We start from the raw sequence: 20301 nt of genomic DNA on the forward strand, positions 1-20301 counted from the left end.
TTTTTATAATAACAGGGTTGGGTTTTTTTTTATTTTGATTTTTTTTCCTATAGAATATACTAAGACACATTATGACTAACAGATGTTTTCTTAAAAATAGCCCAAAACAGTTTTAATAAAGTAAAATAGCTAGGGCTCAAAATAAGTGTAAGTAGGAAAACCAGAACCACATATTATTTTTTTTGGCCTTGTAGTATAATGTATTTAATATCACAACCATTTTCCTACTAACATTATACCAGACAAATGTCTACTATCACTTATCAATTCATAAAAAAAACAAACTTGTCTAACATCTTGTCACATACATGTACTTGAATTTAAATAAATAAATAAATACAAATAAAATATCACCCCTTTCATCACATGCATCAGTTTGTTAAATTATTAAAAATATTAAATTTGAAAATCTTCCCAATCATATTCAGACAGTTGCTCATTCTTTTGAGGGGTCCTATACATACAATTATCTTAAAAACTTCATACAATTATTTTGACAATTACCAATACAAAAAATAAAGATAATATCTCATAACTGACCATATTGTGAGAACACATGTACATTACAAACATGTGACAATGGTGTATACCATACACATATACATGTAGTTACAAAAGACAGTTTTATGTTAAATATATATATGAGAAATTTTGGCCTTCAAAACATGCATGAAACAGCACTAGACACATGTACACTGTTTTGACTGTACCGTGGGTACCACTGACAGCATAAAAGCTATCGTCCAAAGCATAAATGTGTAATGGTTGTACCCGTTTCAAACAATGCCTTTTTTGGTCAGGTCACATGAATGTTATATAAAGAAAACTTAATAATACATTACATTCAAAATAAGGGTTCTCTGACTTCATAAATAATAAATATTAATGGTATACTGGATTTTCAGACAAGGTGGGTGAACAACAAACAGACAATGCATTAAAATATACTACATACATCAACAAGGTGAATAAAAACACCAAAACAAACATCTATACATTGTACCTACATGTATAAGTGACAAAAAAAACAAAGACAGAATCAAACAATAACTAGCACTATCAAACATTATAAAGCACTTAAAAAAACAATAACTAGCCCCAGCTAAAGACAAAAAATCAGTGGAACTAAGGCTTAGCGATTAATAAAAAGAGAGAAAATATAAGTTTGTTATTGCAAAAATAATACTTGTAACTAATCTGAATTATCAGGTTAAAGTAAAATTTATAAATAAAACATCACAATTCTCAACATTTCCATTGACCCAAACTTTAACCAAAACAAACAAAACAAGCTTAAAAAAAAACCCTTATGGTTTTTAACTTTGACACCATATGCCCGCATTCAACTCGAACAAAAATTTGTTACCATTTTCAACCCCAATTTTACTCTCTTGCGATTATCTTGCTTAATCAATTTTCAAATTTCTTTTATTCAATGAAAATGCATAAACTATTCATCGAAAAGCAAATTCTTAATAGTATAGATCTCCTAACAAAAATACAATTTTGTTATCAGGGGTATTTATAAGCTAAAGAAACAAATTTGAAGTGGTGTTAGTTGTCAGCGCCATCTCTTTTGTGTCACTGAGGTTCATGTCTTTATCTGCCTTTATAAGACTCATATCCTTTATATCACTGAGATTGAGATTCATATCCTTTATACCAATTGCTTTAAAGATGGTATTGTTCTGGTGGCTAAACTCATCAGTATTGCTCTTATTTGTTAATTTATGATGAAGAGAAACTGCCGCAATCACAACTAATACCAAAATGAGTATAATTGCAAAGATGAAACAGAATGTGGCATTTCTTGATCTTCTTCTCGTTTTGTCTTCCCGACTTTGTGTAAATAATTTATGCTCCCTGTGAAGAAGAAGAGCGGTATCTCGTACATATGGAGCACTATTAGTACTTGTGACAGTAGAGTAGTTGGATAAGAACTGCTCTCCCTCCAAGTCATGGATGGTAGAATAGTTGGATTTCATAGGATCCATTATTTCTATACAGTCAGGACGGGTAATTGGAACACATGGTTCATCACCATTCTCGAATGAAATACTTTTTTTAGCTTGGGACATTCTTTTAGCTTATGATTGTGTATCAAGCTATCTATAGATGGTCCACGTTTATCTACTCTCAGCTTTGCTGCAGTTCCAACCTTAGGTCACTGCCGTTATTCTCATCTTTTGTGATGTAACCTACAAGGTAAAATTTGTAATGATTAATTTAAAATGTCAACACCACTGCATGTACATCTGTACTAACTTGATATTGTTCATCTTCTATATTAAAATGTACTTAATATATATATATACATTTAGTATTAAAGTATTGTGTAGGCCTTACTATGATGTACCTGGTTCTAAAACCTTGACCTTGATATTGTTCATCTTCCATATTAAAATGTTTGTACCGTTACATTGTGTTTTTGTAGGCCTCACTATGATGCACCTGTTCTAAAACCTTGACCTTAATATTGTTCATCTTCCATATTAAAATGTTTGTACCGGAACATTGTGTTTTTGTAGGCCTCACTATGATGCACCTGTTCTAAAACCCTTGCTCTTGATATTGTTCATCTTCCATATTAAAATGTTTGTACCGGTACATTGTGTTTTTGTAGGCCTCACTATGATGCACCTGTTCTAAAACCTTGACCTTAATATTGTTCATCTTCCATATTAAAATGTTTGTACCAGAACATTGTGTTTTTGTAGGCCTCACTATGATGCACCTGTTCTAAAACCCTTGCTCTTGATATTGTTCATCTTCCATATTAAAATGTTTGTACCGGTAAATTGTGTTTTTGTAGGCCTCACTATGATGCACCTGTTCTAAAACCTTGACCTTAATATTGTTTATCTTCCATATTAAAATGTTTGTACCGGTACATTGTGTTTTTGTAGGCCTCACTATGATGCACCTGTTCTTAAACCTTGACCTTAATATTGTTCATCTTCCATATTAAAATGTTTGTACCGGAACATTGTGTTTTTGTAGGCCTCACTATGATGCACCTGTTCTAAAACCCTTGCTCTTGATATTGTTCATCTTCCATATTAAAATGTTTGTACCGGTACATTGTGTTTTTGTAGGCCTCACTATGATGCACCTGTTCTAAAACCTTGACCTTAATATTGTTCATCTTCCATATTAAAATGTTTGTACCGGTACATTGTGTTTTTGTAGGCCTCACTATGATGCACCTGTTCTAAAACCTTGACCTTAATATTGTTCATCTTCCATATTAAAATGTTTGTACCGGAACATTGTGTTTTTGTAGGCCTCACTATGATACACCTGTTCTAAAACCCTTGCTCTTGATATTGTTCATCTTCCATATTAAAATGTTTGTACCGGTACATTGTGTTTTTGTAGGCCTCACTATGATGCACCTGTTCTAAAACCTTGACCTTAATATTGTTCATCTTCCATATTAAAATGTTTGTACCGGTACATTGTGTTTTTGTAGGCCTCACTATGATGCACCTGTTCTAAAACCCTTGCCCTTAATATTGTTCATTTTCCATGTGCTAAATCAAAGGATTGAGATGCATATCAGTATACGTATGATCTGTAAGAAGCATCCAAAAAACTGAATGTACTAGATTATTTGGGCCCGTATACATGTATCTAAAGAGACTTGTTAAACTTTTTCTTACAGTTCCTAATTTATTTTTTTTGGCAGTGAAAAATTCCAAAACATAAGAAACCAGATGCTCCGCAGGGCGCAGCTTTATACGACCGCAGAGGTTGAACCCTGAACGGTTGGGGCAAGTATGGACACAACATTCAAGCTGGATACAGCTCTAAATTTGGATTGTGATTAAATAGTTGACACAGCATAGGTTTCTGACACAGATTGAATGTGGTCTAATGAACTTAAATTTTTTTGTTTGCCTTTTGAGCAATTCACTATGCTGTTGAATATTAATCCTCTCAAAAAAATGTTTCAAGAATTTTTCTTTTTATTTATGAAATCTGAAATGAGAAAAATTTAACACCCCCCCCCCCCCCCCATTTTTTTTTCACGTCCCCCTTTCCCTTTTTCCAAAACTGATCTCAATTCAAATTTCTAATGGAGTTTGCAACAATAACTACTCATTTAAATACATCATAAAATATTACCAGGTGCTCCGCAGGGCGCAGCTTTATACAACCGCAGAGGTCGAACCCTGAACAGTTGGGGCAAGTATGGACAAAACATTCAAGCGTGATACAGCTCTGAATTTGGATTGTGATCAAATTTTTGACATTACATGGGTTTTTTTTACACAAAACAAATGTCAAGATTTTACAAATCAATTAAAGATTTCTTCTTCAAACTTTTAAAATCTAAAATTAAATAGTTGACACAGCATAGGTTTCTGACACAGAATGAATGTTGTCTAATGAACTTAAAAGTTTTTTTTTTGCCTTTGAGCAATTCACTATGCTGTTGAATATTAATCCTCTCAAAAAAATGTTTGAAGAAATTTTCTTTTTATTTATGAAATCTGAAATGAGAAAAATTTAAACCCCCCCCCCTTTTTTTTCACATCCCTGTTTCCCTTTTTCCAAAACTGATATCTAATGGAGTTTGCAACAATAACTACTCTTTTAAATACATCATAAAATATTAAAATGTAAAATAAAGTGCTTGTTATCACTGAATGGTAAAGATTGGTTGGTAGTAAAAGTGAATATACATTGTTTATTGTATAAAACAATAAAAAAAAAACTTCCATCAGCAACATTTTATATTGGCAAATTTCCAATGAAGTTATTTACATAAAGTTATTGGCAAATAAAAATAGAAAATGACATCATAGTCATGTCTGGCAAATGTCCAACATACATTATCTAAAAACATTTTAGATAAAATAAGGAAAAAAAGCTTCACAAGCAACATTTTATATTGGCAAATTTCCAATGAAGTTATTTACATAAAGTTATTGGCAAATAAAAATAGAAAATGACATCATAGTCATGTCTGGCAAATTTCCAACATATATTATCAACTACTATTCTATACAAAGAAAGATAACTCCAATTGAAAATTAATTGCTAATATTGTGCAATTAGATATTTCTTGCTATTGTGCAATACTGTGCAATTGAAAATTTCTTGCTATTGCACAATACTTGATATGGAATCCTGATTTGGACCAACTTGAAAACTGGGCCCATAATCAAAAATCAAAGTACATATTTAGATAAAGCATATCAAATAAGCCCAAGAATTTAATTTTTGTTAAAATCAAACTTAGTTTAATTTTGGACCCTTCAGACCTTAATGTAGACCAATTTGAAAACTGGACTAAAAATTAAGAATCTACATACACAGTTAGATTTGGCATATCAAAGAACCCATTTATTCAATTTTTGATGAAATCAAATAAAGTTTAATTTTGGACCCCCAGTTGGACCAACTTGAAAACTAGGCCAATAATTAAAAATCTAAGTACATTTTTAAATTCAGCATATCAAAGAACTCCAAGGATTCAATTTTTGTTAAAATCAAACTAAGTTTAATTTTGGACCCTTTGGACCTTAATGTAGACCAATTTGAAAACGGGACCAAAAATTATGAATCTACATACATAGTTAGATTCGGCATATCAAAGAACCCCAATTATTCAATTTTTGATGAAATCACACAAAGTTCAATTTTGGACCCTTTGGACCCCTTATTCCTAAACTGTTGGGACCAAAACTCCCAAAATCAAACCCAACCTTCCTTTTATGGTCATAAACCTTGTGTTTAAATTTCATAGATTTCTATTTACTTATACTAAAGTTATGGTGCAAAAACCAAAAATAATGCTTATTTGGGCCCCTTTTTGGCCCCTAATTCATAAACTGTTGTGACCTCAACTCCAAAAATCAATCCCAACCTTCCTTTTGTGGTCATAAACCTTGTGTTAAAATTTCATTGATTTCTATTTACTTATACTAAAGTTATTGTGCGAAAACCAAGAATAATGCTTATTTGGGCCCTTTTTTGGCCCTTAATTCCTAAACTGTTGGAACCAAAACTCCCAAAATCGATCACAACCTTCCTTTTATGGTCATAAACCTTGTGTTTAAATTTCATAGATTTATATTTACTTATACTAAAGTTATGGTGTGAAAACCAAGAAAAATGCTTATTTGGGCCCCTTTTTGGCCCCTAATTCCTAAACTGTTGAGATCTTAACTCCCAAAATCAATTCCATCCTACCTTTTGTGGTCATAAACCTTGTGTTTAAATTTCATTGATTTCTATTGACTTATACTAAAGTTATTGTGTGAAAACCAAGAATAATGCTTATTTAAGCCCTTTTGTGGCCCCTTATTCCCAAACAGTTGGAACCAAAACTTCCAAAATCAAAACCAACCTTCCTTTTGTGGTCATAACCTTGTGTCAAAATCTCATAGATTTCTATTTACTTAAACTAAAGTTAAAGTACGAAAACCAAGAAAATGCTTATTTGGGCCCTTTTTGGCCCCTAATTCCTAAACTGTTGGGACCAAAACTTCCAAAATCAAAACCAACCTTCCTTTTGTGGTCATAACCTTGTGTCAAAATCTCATAGATTTCTATTTACTTAAACTAAAGTTAAAGTACGAAAACCAAGAAAATGCTTATTTGGGCCCTTTTTGGCCCCTAATTCCTAAACTGTTGGGACCAAAACTTCCAAAATCAATCCCAACCTTCCTTTTGTGGTCATAAACCTTGTGTTTAAATTTCATAGATTTCTGTTTACTTAAAACTAAAGTTATAGTGCGAAAACCGAAATGTATTTGGACGACGACGACGACGTGATACCAATATACATTTACAACTAAAAAATTTTCGATTTTTGCGGTCGTATAAAAAAACTAAAGGTAGATCATAGGTGTTAATATAAGAAAGTTTTATCATATTTTGATGGGTTTTTTTTGTGTCAAATTTACCATGCTGTCAATTTTGTAAATTTGTGATTTTTTTTCTCAGTTTTAAGAACAAAATGCATATTATTTCAACTTTTTTGTAATAAATGATTGAAAAAATACATATCTAAGAAATTTGAAAAGACAAAAATTATATGGGATGTAAATGATTCTTGTAAAATCATTTTTGCTCTCCTCACCCATTTTCTCAAAATTTTGGCTAAAAAGACTTGACTTGATTGGTTGTAAAATTTGAAAATGGGATTACTCAAAAACTATTCATTGGTAAATACACAATTTTTTCACAGAATTAAGTTTGATTATAATATTTTAACCAGATGCTCCGCAGGGCGCAGCTTTATACGACCGCATAGGTTGAACTCTGAACGGTTGGGGCATTAGTATGGACACAACATTCAAGCTGGATTCAGCTCTAAATTTGGATTGTGATTAAATAGTTGACACAGCATAGGTTTTGGACACAGAATGAATGTGGTCTAATGAGCTTAAAATATTTTTTTTGTCTTTGTGCAATCACTATGCTGTTGAATATTAATCCTCTCAAAAAAATGTTTGAAGAAATTTTCTTTTTATTTATGAAATCTGAAATGAGAAAAAATTAAACCCCCTCCCCACCAATTTCTTTTTCACATCCACCTTTCCCTTTTTTCAAAACTGATCTCAACTCAAATTTCTAATAGTGTTTGCAACAATAATTACTCATTTAAATACATCATAAAATATTAAAATGTAACAAAAAGTGCTTGGTATCACTGAATGGTAAAGAGTGTTTTAATTTATCAGTTGGTAGTAAAAGTGAATATACATTGTGCATTGTATAAAACAATGATTTAAGTTGATTGAACATTTTTTGCTATTGCACAATACTGTGCAATTGAAGATTTCTTGCTATTGCTGAATACTGTGCAATTGAAAATTTCTTGCTATTGCACAATACTTAATATAATAATTTTGGATCCTGATTTGAACCAACTTGAAAACTGGGCCCATAAACAAAAATCTAAGTACAAATGTACATGTTTAGATTCAGCATATCAAAAAAGCCCAAGAATTCAATTTTTATTAAAATCAAACTTAGTTTAATTTTGAACCCTTTGGACCTTAATGTAGACCAATTTGAAAACGGGACTAAAAATTAAGAATCTACATACACAGTTTGATTTGGCATATCAAAGAACCCCAATTATTCAATTTTTTATGAAATCAAACAAAGTTTAGTTTTGGACCCCGATTTAGACCAACTTGAAAACTGGGCCAATAATCAAAAATCTAAGTACATTTTTAGATTCAGCATATCAAAGAACCCCAAGGATTCAATTTTTGTTAAAATCAAACTAAGTTTAATTTTGGACCCTTTGGACCTTAATGTAGACCAATTGGAAAACGGGACCAAAAATTAAGAATCTACATACACAGTTAGATCCGGCATATCAAAGAACCCCAATTATTCAATTTTTGATGAAATCAAACAAAGTTCAATTTTGGACCCTTTGGGCCCCTTATTCCTAAAAACCTGTTGGGACCAAAACTCCCTAAATCAAACCCAACCTTCCTTTTATGGTCATAAACCTTGTGTTTAAATTTCAAAGATTTCTATTTACTTATACTAAAGTTATGGTGCGAAAACCAAGAATAATGCTTACTTGGGCCCCTTTTTGGCCCCTAATTCCTAAACTGTTCAGACCGTAACTCCCAAAATCAATCCCAACCTTCCTTTTGTGGTCATAAACCTTGTGTTTAAATTTCATTGATTTCTATTTACTTATACTAAAGTTATTGTGCGAAAACCAAGAATAATGCTTATTTGGGCCCTTTTTTGGCCCCTTATTCCTAAACTGTTTGAACTAAAACTCCCAAAATCAATCCCAACCTTCCTTTTGTGGTCATAAACCTTAATTCAAAATTTCATAGATTTCTATTTACTTAAACTAAAGTTATAGTGCGAAAACCAAGAAAATGCTTATTTGGGCCCTTTTTGGCCTCTAATTCCTAAAATTTTGGGACCAAAACTCCCAAAATCAAGCCCAACCTTCCTTTCATGGTTATAAACCTTGTGTTAAAATTTCATAGATTTCTATTCACTTTTACTAAAGTTAGAGTGTGAAAACTAAAAGTATTCGGACGACGACGCAGGACGACGACGCCAACGTGATAGCAATATACGACGAAAAATTAAAATTTTTGCAGTCGTATAAAAATTCATTGATATTTTCCAATTGTATCACATGTTTTGGAAATAATTCCAGAACGAGATTTCAAGAAGACTGAAACGTCAGAAGAATACATCCTTAAAATGAGGAATGTGTCCATTTGACACAAACAAATACAGATACAGATGATGCTCCTGCTTGCAAATAACATTATAAATGGACACAACTCTAGAATGGTAAAAACTGAGTTTTATATGTATAAACATAGTCATGATAGTGTATAAGTTTTATAACATTAGGTTGAGGTAAAGTTAAAGTTAAAGAATCAAAACGAAAAATTCAACAATTTTTCCATATGTAAAGGGACATAACTCTAGAATGGTAAATAAAGGCAACAGTAGTATACCGCTGTTCAAAACTCATAAATCCATGGACAAAAAACAAAATCGGGACGCCACCAAAATTCAAACTTGATCTGGGTTTTGTAGCAATAAGCATTGGTAAAAGTTTCTTAACATTAAGTTGAGATAAACCTAAGTCATTTTGTAAGTAGGGAACGGCAACAAAAAAATCAGCAATTAACCCATTTGTAAAGGGGCATAACTCTATAACAGTAAAGGTACTCTACCAAAATGTGTACTTGATCTGAGTTTTGAGGTAATAAGCACATGAAGCAGTGTATATAAAATTTATAACATTTGGTTGTTGTAAACTAAAGTCAAATGGAAGTATAGAAACCAATTTTGGGACACACAGAGGTAGAAACATACAGACGGACATGGGTAAAACATATAATGACCCCTTTATTATGATGGGGGCATAAAAAAATAATACATTGAAAATGATATTAGACATTTTTTCCTCGTTTAACTGGTTATTTTTTCAATTCATTTTGACAATCTCTAACCATGCTACATGTACATGTATATCTTTCTAAATTTAAACTGGTGAATGTTTTATTTAACCTTAGACTTTGAGGGTCCAAATATATAACAGAAATGATACCATGATGCATCCACATTTTCTTTTAGTTGAATACTAGTATCCAAAATTCAATTTATAACGGTTGGGCAGATGGGAGCTTAAAAATCAAGATTTTTACTCTCGCCAATTCACATACACCTTTTATTTTATTATAAAATTCATAGAAATTTATGAATTACAATTCCTATATTCGTCTCTGACATGGGTTTTTATACTTGATTAAGAATGAATTCACCTTTTCAGAATCTAAAGGACTATGGGTTATCTCATTGTTCGTACCAAAATGAGAATATTGATCTATGTCATTAGATGAATTTTAATTGTTTAGAATGTTTTTAACCAATCACAACATTTTGATGAACGCTTTGAAAATATTACCCTGAATGCATTAGATTTTGAAACAGCGAATTGTGACGTCACAATTTTCGTTGAAAATGCATGCAAAGTACGAATTCATACATGTATGAGGGAAGTAATGCCCTTTAACGTCTGGCGTCAAACACTCATTTTTGGCTACCGTTGGCGTCAAATTGGTTAAAATTTTACTGTGATTCATCAAAAATTAATTCCTTATCATGATACTTCAGAGGTCTCAAATAATTATCATTATCGTCATTTAAAAAAAAAATTAACGATATTGGTCAAAATCTGTCGATGTTTTTATCGTCTAAAAGAAAGTGTAAATTTTATCGTCATACACCAAAAATTACCGTTAACTTCATATTGCAAGATTTTTTACCGTTATTTGCCGTAAAAAAATACGACCCTCATACATACATCATGTACATGTATGTACGAAGAACAAATGATTTGACCTTATTTTTTCTGTATAAATATTTTCTATTTGGGCAGGATCGACTTTAAATATGGGGCTGGATCAACAGGGGCCGGAACATATTGGGACGGATCGACCTAGGGACAGATCGACATGAAAGCATACTAAAGAAAGTGTAATGCTAATGCCAGCCATGTAGATATGGCACAAAATGTGCACCCGAATATAGGTATCTTGTTTTGTTACCCCCATTGAAGCAATGGTTACATTGGTTACATTGGTTACACACATGGACCTTAAGTAAATGATATGCAATAGTGACTTTATCTTTTGCAAACTGTACATGCATGGCTGTCCATGGGGAATCCAGTAAAAAATTGTAACAAGCCTGGGAAAGTCGGGTTACAATGGTTACATGCATGGGAAATCAGATTACAATGGTTACATACATGAAGAATAAGGTAACAATGTAACATGCATGGAGAAATCGGTTACAATGGTTACATGCAATAGGAAGTCATGTAACAATGGTTACATACATTGGAAAGATAGGTTACAATGGTTACACGCATGGAGAATCAGGTTACAATGGTTACATGCATGGGAAAGTTGGGTTACAATGGTTACATACATGGGAAAGTCGGGTTACAATGGTTACATACATGGGAAAGTCGGGTTACAATGGTTACATACATGGGAAAGTCAGGTTACAATGGTTACACGCATGGAGAATCAGGTTACAATGGTTACATACATGGGAAAGTCAGGTTACAATGGTTACATGTATGGAGAATCAGGTTACAATGGTTACACGCATGGGTAATCAGGTAATAATGGTTACATACATGGGAAATCAGGTTACAATGGTTACACGCATGGAGAATCAGGTTACAATGGTTACATACATGGGAAAGTCAGGTTACAATGGTTACATGTATGGAGAATCAGGTTACAATGGTTACACGCATGGGTAATCAGGTAATAATGGTTACATACATGGGAAATCAGGTTACAATGGTTACACGCATGGAGAATCAGGTTACAATGGTTACATGCATGGGAAAGTCAGGTTACAATGGTTACACGCATGGAGAATCAGCTTACAATGGTTACACGCATGGAGAATCGGGTTATAATGGTTACATACATGGGAAAGTCAGGTTACAATGGTTACATGTATGGAGAATCAGGTTACAATGGTTACACGCATGGAGAATCAGGTTACAATGGTTACATACATGGGAAATCAGGTTACAATGGTTACACGCATGGAGAATCAGGTTACAATGGTTACATGCATGGGAAAGTCAGGTTACAATGGTTACACGCATGGAGAATCAGCTTACAATGGTTACACGCATGGAGAATCAGGTTACAATGGTTACCTACATGGGAAAGTCGGGTTACAATGGTTACATACATGGGAAAGTCAGGTTACAATGGTTACATGCATGGAGAATCAGGTTACAATGGTTACATACATTGGAAAGTTGGGTTACAATGGTTACATACATGGGAAAGTCAGGTTACAATGGTTACATGCATGGAGAATCAGGTTACAATGGTTACATACATGGGAAAGTTTGGTTACAATGGTTACATGCAAGGAAAATCAGGTTACAATGGTTACATACATGGGAAAGTCAGGTTACAATGGTTACATGCAAGGAAAATCAGGTTACAATGGTAACATACATGGAAAAGTTGGGTTACAATGGTTACATACATGGGAAAGTCAGGTTACAATGGTTACATGCATGGAGAATCAGGTTACAATGGTTACACGCATGGAGAATCAGGTTACAATGGTTACATGCATGGGAAAGTCAGGTTACAATGGTTACATACATGGAAAATCAGGTTACAATGGTTACACGCATGGAGAATCAGGTTACAATGGTTACATACATGGGAAATCGGGTTACAATGGTTACACGCATGGAGAATCAGGTTACAATGGTTACATGCATGGGAAAGTTGGGTTACAATGGTTACATACATGGGAAAGTCGGGTTACAATGGTTACATACATGGGAAAGTCAGGTTACAATGGTTACATACATGGGAAAATCAGGTTACAATGGTTACATGCCTGGAGAATCAGGTTACAATGGTTACATACATGGTGAAGTCAGGTTACAATGGTTACATGTATGGAGAATCAGGTTACAATGGTTACATGCATGGGAAAGTCAGGTTACAATGGTTACATGTATGGAGAATCAGGTTACAATGGTTACATGCATGGAGAATCAGGTTACAATGGTTACACGCATGGAGAATCAGGTTACAATGGTTACATGCATGGGAAAGTCAGGTTACAATGGTTACATACATGGGAAAGTCAGGTTACAATGGTTACATACATGGGAAAGTCAGGTTACAATTGTTACATACATGGGAAAGTCGGGTTACAATGGTTACATACATGGGAAAGTCAGGTTACAATGGTTACATGCATGGAGAATCAGGTTACAATGGTTACACGCATGGAGAATCAGGTTACAATGGTTACACGCATGGAGAATCAGGTTACAATGGTTACATACATGGGAAAGTCAGGTTACAATGGTTACATGCATGGAGAATCAGGTTACAATGGTTACATACATGGGAAAGTCAGGTTACAATGGTTACATGCATGGAGAATCAGGTTACAATGGTTACATGCATGGAGAATCAGGTTACAATGGTTACATACATGGGAAAGTCAGGTTACAATGGTTACATACATGAAAAAATCAGGTTACAATGGTTACACGTATGGAGAATCAGGTTACAATGGTTACATACATGGAGAATCAGGTTACAATGGTTACACGCATGGAGAATCAGGTCACAATGGTTACACGCATGGGAAAGTCAGGTTACAATGGTTACATGCATGGAGAATCAAGTTACAATGGTTACATACATGGGAAAGTCGGGTTACAATGGTTACACACATGAGAAAGTCAGGTTACAATGGTTACATGCATGGAGAATCAGGTTACAATGGTTACATACATGGGAAAGTCAGGTTACAATGGTTACATACATGGGAAAGTCAGGTTACAATGGTTACATGCATGGAGAATCAGGTTACAATGGTTACATACATGGGAAAGTCGGGTTACAATGGTTACATACATGGGAAAGTCAGGTTACAATGGTTACATGCATGGAGAATCAGGTTACAATGGTTACATACATGGGAAAGTCAGGTTACAATGGTTACATGCATGGAGAATCAGATTACAATGGTTACATACATGGGAAAGACAGGTTACAATGGTTACATGCATGGGAAATCAGGTTACAATGGTTACACGCATGGAGAATCAGGTTACAATGGTTACATACATGGGAAAGTCAGGTTACAATGGTTACATGCATGGAGAATCAGGTTACAATGGTTACATACATGGGGAAAGTCAGGTTACAATGGTTACATGCATGGAGAATCAGGTTACAATGGTTACATGCATGGAGAATTAGGTTACAATGGTTACATACATGGGAAAGTCAGGTTACAATGGTTACATGCATGGGAAAGTCAGGTTACAATGGTTACATACATGGAGAATCAGGTTACAATGGTTACATGCATGGGAAAGTCAGGTTACAATGGTTACACGCAAGGAGAATCAGGTTACAATGGTTACACGCATGGAGAATCAGGTTACAATGGTCACATGCATGGGAAAGTCGGGTTACAATGGTTACATACATGGGAAAGTCAGGTTACAATGGTTACATGCATGGAGAATCAGGTTACAATGGTTACATACATGGGAAAGTTGGGTTACAATGGTTACATACATGGGAAAGTCAGGTTACAATGGTTACACGTATGGAGAATCAGGTTACAATGGTTACACGCATGGAGAATCAGGTTACAATGGTTACATGCATGGAGAATCAGGTTACAATGGTTACATACATGGGAAAGTCAGGTTACAATGGTTACGTACATACATGAAAAAATCAGGTTACAATGGTTACATGCATGGAGAATCAGGTTACAATGGTTACACGCATGGAGAATCAGGTTACAATGGTTACATACATGGGAAAGTCAGGTTACAATGGTTACATGCATGGTAAAGTCAGGTAACAATGGTTACATACATGGAGAATCAGGTTACAATGGTTACACGCATGGAGAATCAGGTTACAATGGTTACATGCATTGGAAAGTCAGGTTACAATGGTTACACGCAAGGAGAATCAGGTTACAATGGTTACACGCATGGAGAATCAGGTTACAATGGTCACATGCATGGGAAAGTCGGGTTACAATGGTTACATACATGGGAAAGTCAGGTTACAATGGTTACATGCATGGAGAATCAGGTTACAATGGTTACATACATGGGAAAGTTGGGTTACAATGGTTACATACATGGGAAAGTCAGGTTACAATGGTTACACGTATGGAGAATCAGGTTACAATGGTTACATGCATGGGAAAGTCAGGTTACAATGGTTACATACATGGGAAAGTCAGGTTACAATGGTTACATACATGGGAAAGTCAGGTTACAATTGTTACATACATGGGAAAGTCGGGTTACAATGGTTACATGCATGGAGAATCAGGTTACAATGGTTACACGCATGGAGAATCAGGTTACAATGATTACACGCATGGAGAATCAGGTTACAATGGTTACATACATGGGAAAGTCAGGTTACATGCATGGAGAATCAGGTTACAATGGTTACATACATGGGAAAGTCAGGTTACAATGGTTACATGCATGGAGAATCAGGTTACAATGGTTACATGCATGGAGAATCAGGTTACAATGGTTACATACATGGGAAAGTCAGGTTACAACATCTTAAGTTAAATGAATGCATCTCTATGAAATTTTACCAGAAGGTTCAATACCACAAAGAAAAAGTTGGGATTGAGTTCGGGGTTTATGGAACCAAAGGTATAGAAATAAGGGGGGAAAGCAATTTTGTAGTGTCTGGACCATAACTTGTGTGTTATTGTATGGATCTCTCTGAAATTGTACCACAAGATTCCATATCACAATGGGAAAACTGGGTATGAGTTAGTAGGACAGAAAGTCACAGGACAAAAAGTCACAGGATAAAAAGTCACAATTCATTTTTTCTGATTATTTTCTTTGAATAAAAATCCGATTCGCTTATTTTTACAAAAATATTTTTGTATTTTTCTTGAACTATTGTATATGAGACAATATCTGAAAAAGTCTAATTTTTGGAAATAAGAAAAAACATTTTTTTTTTGTTTAGACCCAGTATTTTAATAGCACAAATCGAAGAACACACATTGGGGATCTAGGAACTGTTGTCTGTAATTCAAACAATTGTTTAATAAGGAAACAATGGCTATTTTAAAAATGGTACCAAAAAAAATCCAGTTCTTTCCTGTTACCAAAGTGAATCAATTTTAAAAAGTTTCTAATGGGAATAAGGAATAAGTTTAAGACAATATTTGTGGTTTACTAGTATATCCTGCAATAGTTTATCAAATGCCAATTATTGATTTTAGCATTTGCAATACAAAAGGTTTAGAAATATACTTAAATATAGTCAGATATGTCGGTAACATGAAAGAATCTTGAGTAACAGCACAACGGTAACAGGACAGAGTTGGTAACAGAAAGGATTTTTCTGCTTTATTTTAAAGTTTAAGAAAAATACATCATTTTAAATTGGTCACAATTGGAAGATAACAGCAAACAATGTCATTTATCCTTTGAAACTGTATTTGCAAGATGAAAAATCTGCCTAGGTAATGAAAAATTCTAAAATAAATTCCTTTCTGTTACTATCTACTAAACTAGAATTGCACAATGTTCTCTGCTGTTATCAAAAGCAAAAAACCTATTTTTTTATTCAATATACTTTATATTATTTTGAAATTTATTTAATATGGTGGTGATAACTTATATTGAATGAAATGGTTGGCATATAGTAGATTAACTGTTCGATTCTTCAGTGAAATTGTCTTGAACATCCTTCCTGTTACTGATGATGGTTATTCTGTTACTTTTTATCAGGTAACATGACAGAACGTAACAGAAAGGAATTACGCGATAGTTTTTGTCCTTTTTATCACATTAAATGTAAGTGTATTTCCTGTAACATATAACTTTTAAAAAGATGATATAAAAACACACTTAATGCTGTGGTGCACACTTAAAAATATTCTCAGAAAGTTTGAGAAAAGGCTGTAACAGGATAGAACACCAATAAGTATTTTTCTATAAATTCTTACATTGGATGGGCTTGAATTTTCAAACCTGGCCGCCTTTCCAACTATTTCTTTGTACTAATGCATTCAGGAAATGATGCTCTTCACAATACATAATGGGAAAATAACTCTTGGTCTTGTAAACGTTTCCACAGGTAAAAAAAACCCAGTGGTAACAGGAGGGAAATCACCCCTGGGGACAAATTTTTTTTCTCTTAAAATTTGCAAAATTTTATTACATGCTATAGTTATAATATAAAAAGACAAATTAGGGGCAAGTTTATTATATAATATATCATATATGTGAGAATCGGACGCCTGTTTAATTAATTTGGATAATATTTGAATGATTTAGTTTTCAAAAAAACACAGGGGACAACATGATTTTAGGGGGGGTTGAACATTTAAATTACAATATTTTATTAGAAGAGATATAAGAATGAGTGTTTAATTGGCAGGCCATGGTGCATTATATAACTTAGTTTATACTGAAACTTAAAATTTTCAAAAAAGATGGTTGAATAAAAAAATAATTGCTGGTGAAGTGCGGGACATGGAAATTAGACTTTTTTTAGATATTGTCTCATATAAACCAACTTTGTTAACAAAATTTATCAAAAAAATATCAAAGATGATCAAATAATTGTTAAAAAAACAAAATGTCGAAGTGGTTTGGCACTTTAATGGCTTCATGGTGCCAAGAAATGTATCTTTTGCCTGATTAAAATTAAATAAATCTTGATTTTTCAAGTATAATGACACATTTCCTATCCTTTAATATGAATATATGTATTAAAAAGTAAATATTTCAAAATATTTCTCTTGTATATTCAAACAATTGTCACCAAATTATTTGTGACTTTTTGTCCTGTGACTTTTTGTCCTATCAAATTTGTGACTTTATGTCCTGTGACTTTTTGTCCTGTGACTTTCTGTCCGTTTACCATTTGTCTCAACATACTCTAAATGTGCTTTTCAAGGTCATAACTTAAAAGTCTGTTATTGTCCTGACATATTTTATACTTTATGATAAATCTGTTTGAAAATGTCTTATGCACGTACAATCTGAACTGACTTGGTGTCTTCTGTGAGTAAAATAAAAAAAAAAAAAATTCTGCGACAGACCTCAGAGACTAAGTATAACACAGTAGTCTCAGGACCAACTTAGTCAAGTTGTTAAACTCCCTTAGTAGAAGGACTTTGTTAATGTTCATGTCAAGACCAATTACGGAATCACATTTAGCCTGGGAACATTCTTTTGAATTTCAGTGTTTTATCTGAATTCATAAACATGATAAATGTTAATTGATTATGACGGTGTTTTTTTTGTGTTGACAATGATCATCCAAAAAAAATTAACAATATGCTGGTTGTTAATCTTGAACAGTAAAAAAACCTGAAACAACATCTTCTACTCATTATTTTAGTCAAACTTTTTTATATAATGCTATTCAATTTTTAAACTTGCCTTAAAATTAATGAATTAATAAACATCTTCCCCAATGTAACATTATATCAATACAACAAATGGAAGTGTTTAACGACCTTGACTGGCTATACAGCCCTCGCACGGTCGGCTCGGTGCCCGAAGGCGATTGGTGAGCGTTTGAATAATTTCTGCCGTGGGTCAGGAACAGGTAGTAAGGACGCCGAATGGAGGCCGCCATCTTGGTTTTGGTGAGTTGATTTTGGTTTGTTTACTATTTTGGATTTTACTTCTTCACAACGGCTGCTTTCAGGGCCAGTTTGGTCAGCTTGGCAGCCCGCTAGCCTCGATGATGGAGTACTGGTAGATGAATCGTGGACGTAGTTCTAAAGATGACAGGAAGCGTTATCAGGACCCAAGCCGTGAGGCAGGAAAATGAAGGTCGTATCACCCAACAGCCTAGGATACAGCCCTCGGACGTTAATCGGCATGACACTCCCCATAATAGACAATGGTTTTGGAGGCATGTTAACGCGGGTACGCCAACTACTACGTCTCTCTGTACGGCATGGATTGGTTTCTGTCATCTTAGTAGTATGTCGTTGACCATCTAGCAATAAACCCTCATCGAAGATAGCGGGTAAAGGAGAGCTGACCCAGCACGTCCGTTCAGCTGTAAGGACTGAGACGTGAATGGATTGATTATATCAATTTGTTTATTACTTATAATTTAAACTCTGTTTATAACCTACAGTCCAAACTCTGTTTATTACATATTATTTAAACTCTGTGTATAACTTACAATCTTAACCTTGTTTATTACTTATAATTCAAACTCAGATTAATACCTAATTTATAAATGTTTACATCTTACATAATGTCTATTCTAGAGACATATAATATATGAATTATATGTTTCTGTCATTTCATATTTCATATTTGCATGGCATATATATCTATATAATTATTTGTTTCAAATGGAAAGTTATAAATTTTTTCAACATGCAATTGACATGTTCAAATGTAAATCAAATCATGCAAATAGGTTAGAAAAATAAATATAATTAATATCAAAATTATTGAATTAAAATTAGAGTGTGTCCTTGTATTCATGTACGTATTTATTGAAAAAAAACCTTTGTATTAAAATAAACCCTAAAAAATGGTTAGTCCTAAAATAAAACCATACCCTTTATATTGAAAGGTTTAAAGACATTATAATGAAATTTTAATTTGTTTAATTTATATCAAAACTATAAATATGTTATACACATGTGAAATTCAACAAGAATAAACAGATTGTTGAAGAAGTGGTTGATACGATAATCAATGTCTTTGCCTCTCTGTAATTGTTAATTTTTATAGGGATAGTGATCCGGCGGCGGCGTTAGCTAAGTGCTTAAAAGCTTAATATTTTAAAAGGTGGAAGACCTGGAAGCATCATACTTGGTATATAGATGCCTCATGTTAGGAAGTTTCCGTCAGTCACATGTCCAATGTTCTTGACCTCATTTTCATGGTTCAGTGGTTATAGTTAAGTTGTTGTGTTTTGGTCTGTATTACTTATGCTGTATGTATTAGGTCTACTATTTGGTGTATATAGAATGATTGTATGGTGTACATGTCTAGCTGACAGGTGTCATCTGACCTTGACCTCATTTTCATGGCTCAGTGGTCAAAGTTAAAGTTTTTAATTGAGTTTTGGTATTTTTTTTCTAATGCTATATGCAATAGATTAACTAGATTTGGTGTATGAAATATTTTATGATTTATATGTCAGTAGCGCAGGTTTTATTTGACCTTGACCTTATTTTCACAGTTCATTGCTCAGTGTTAAG

General features: G+C 33.6%; 1 long non-coding RNA gene across 1 annotated transcript in view; it reads right to left on the bottom strand.

Annotated features, from left to right (window-relative positions):
* The window catches only part of LOC139482658 (uncharacterized), a 27915-nt gene continuing 7614 nt past the window's right edge, over positions 1–20301 (bottom strand). The window contains exon 2 of the long non-coding RNA XR_011654905.1: positions 1–2198. This is a non-coding gene — a long non-coding RNA (uncharacterized lncRNA). The remainder of the gene's footprint in view (positions 2199–20301) is intronic.

Source organism: Mytilus edulis, chromosome 7 (genome assembly GCF_963676685.1).
Source record: "Mytilus edulis chromosome 7, xbMytEdul2.2, whole genome shotgun sequence".
Lineage (NCBI taxonomy): Eukaryota > Metazoa > Mollusca > Bivalvia > Mytilida > Mytilidae > Mytilus > Mytilus edulis.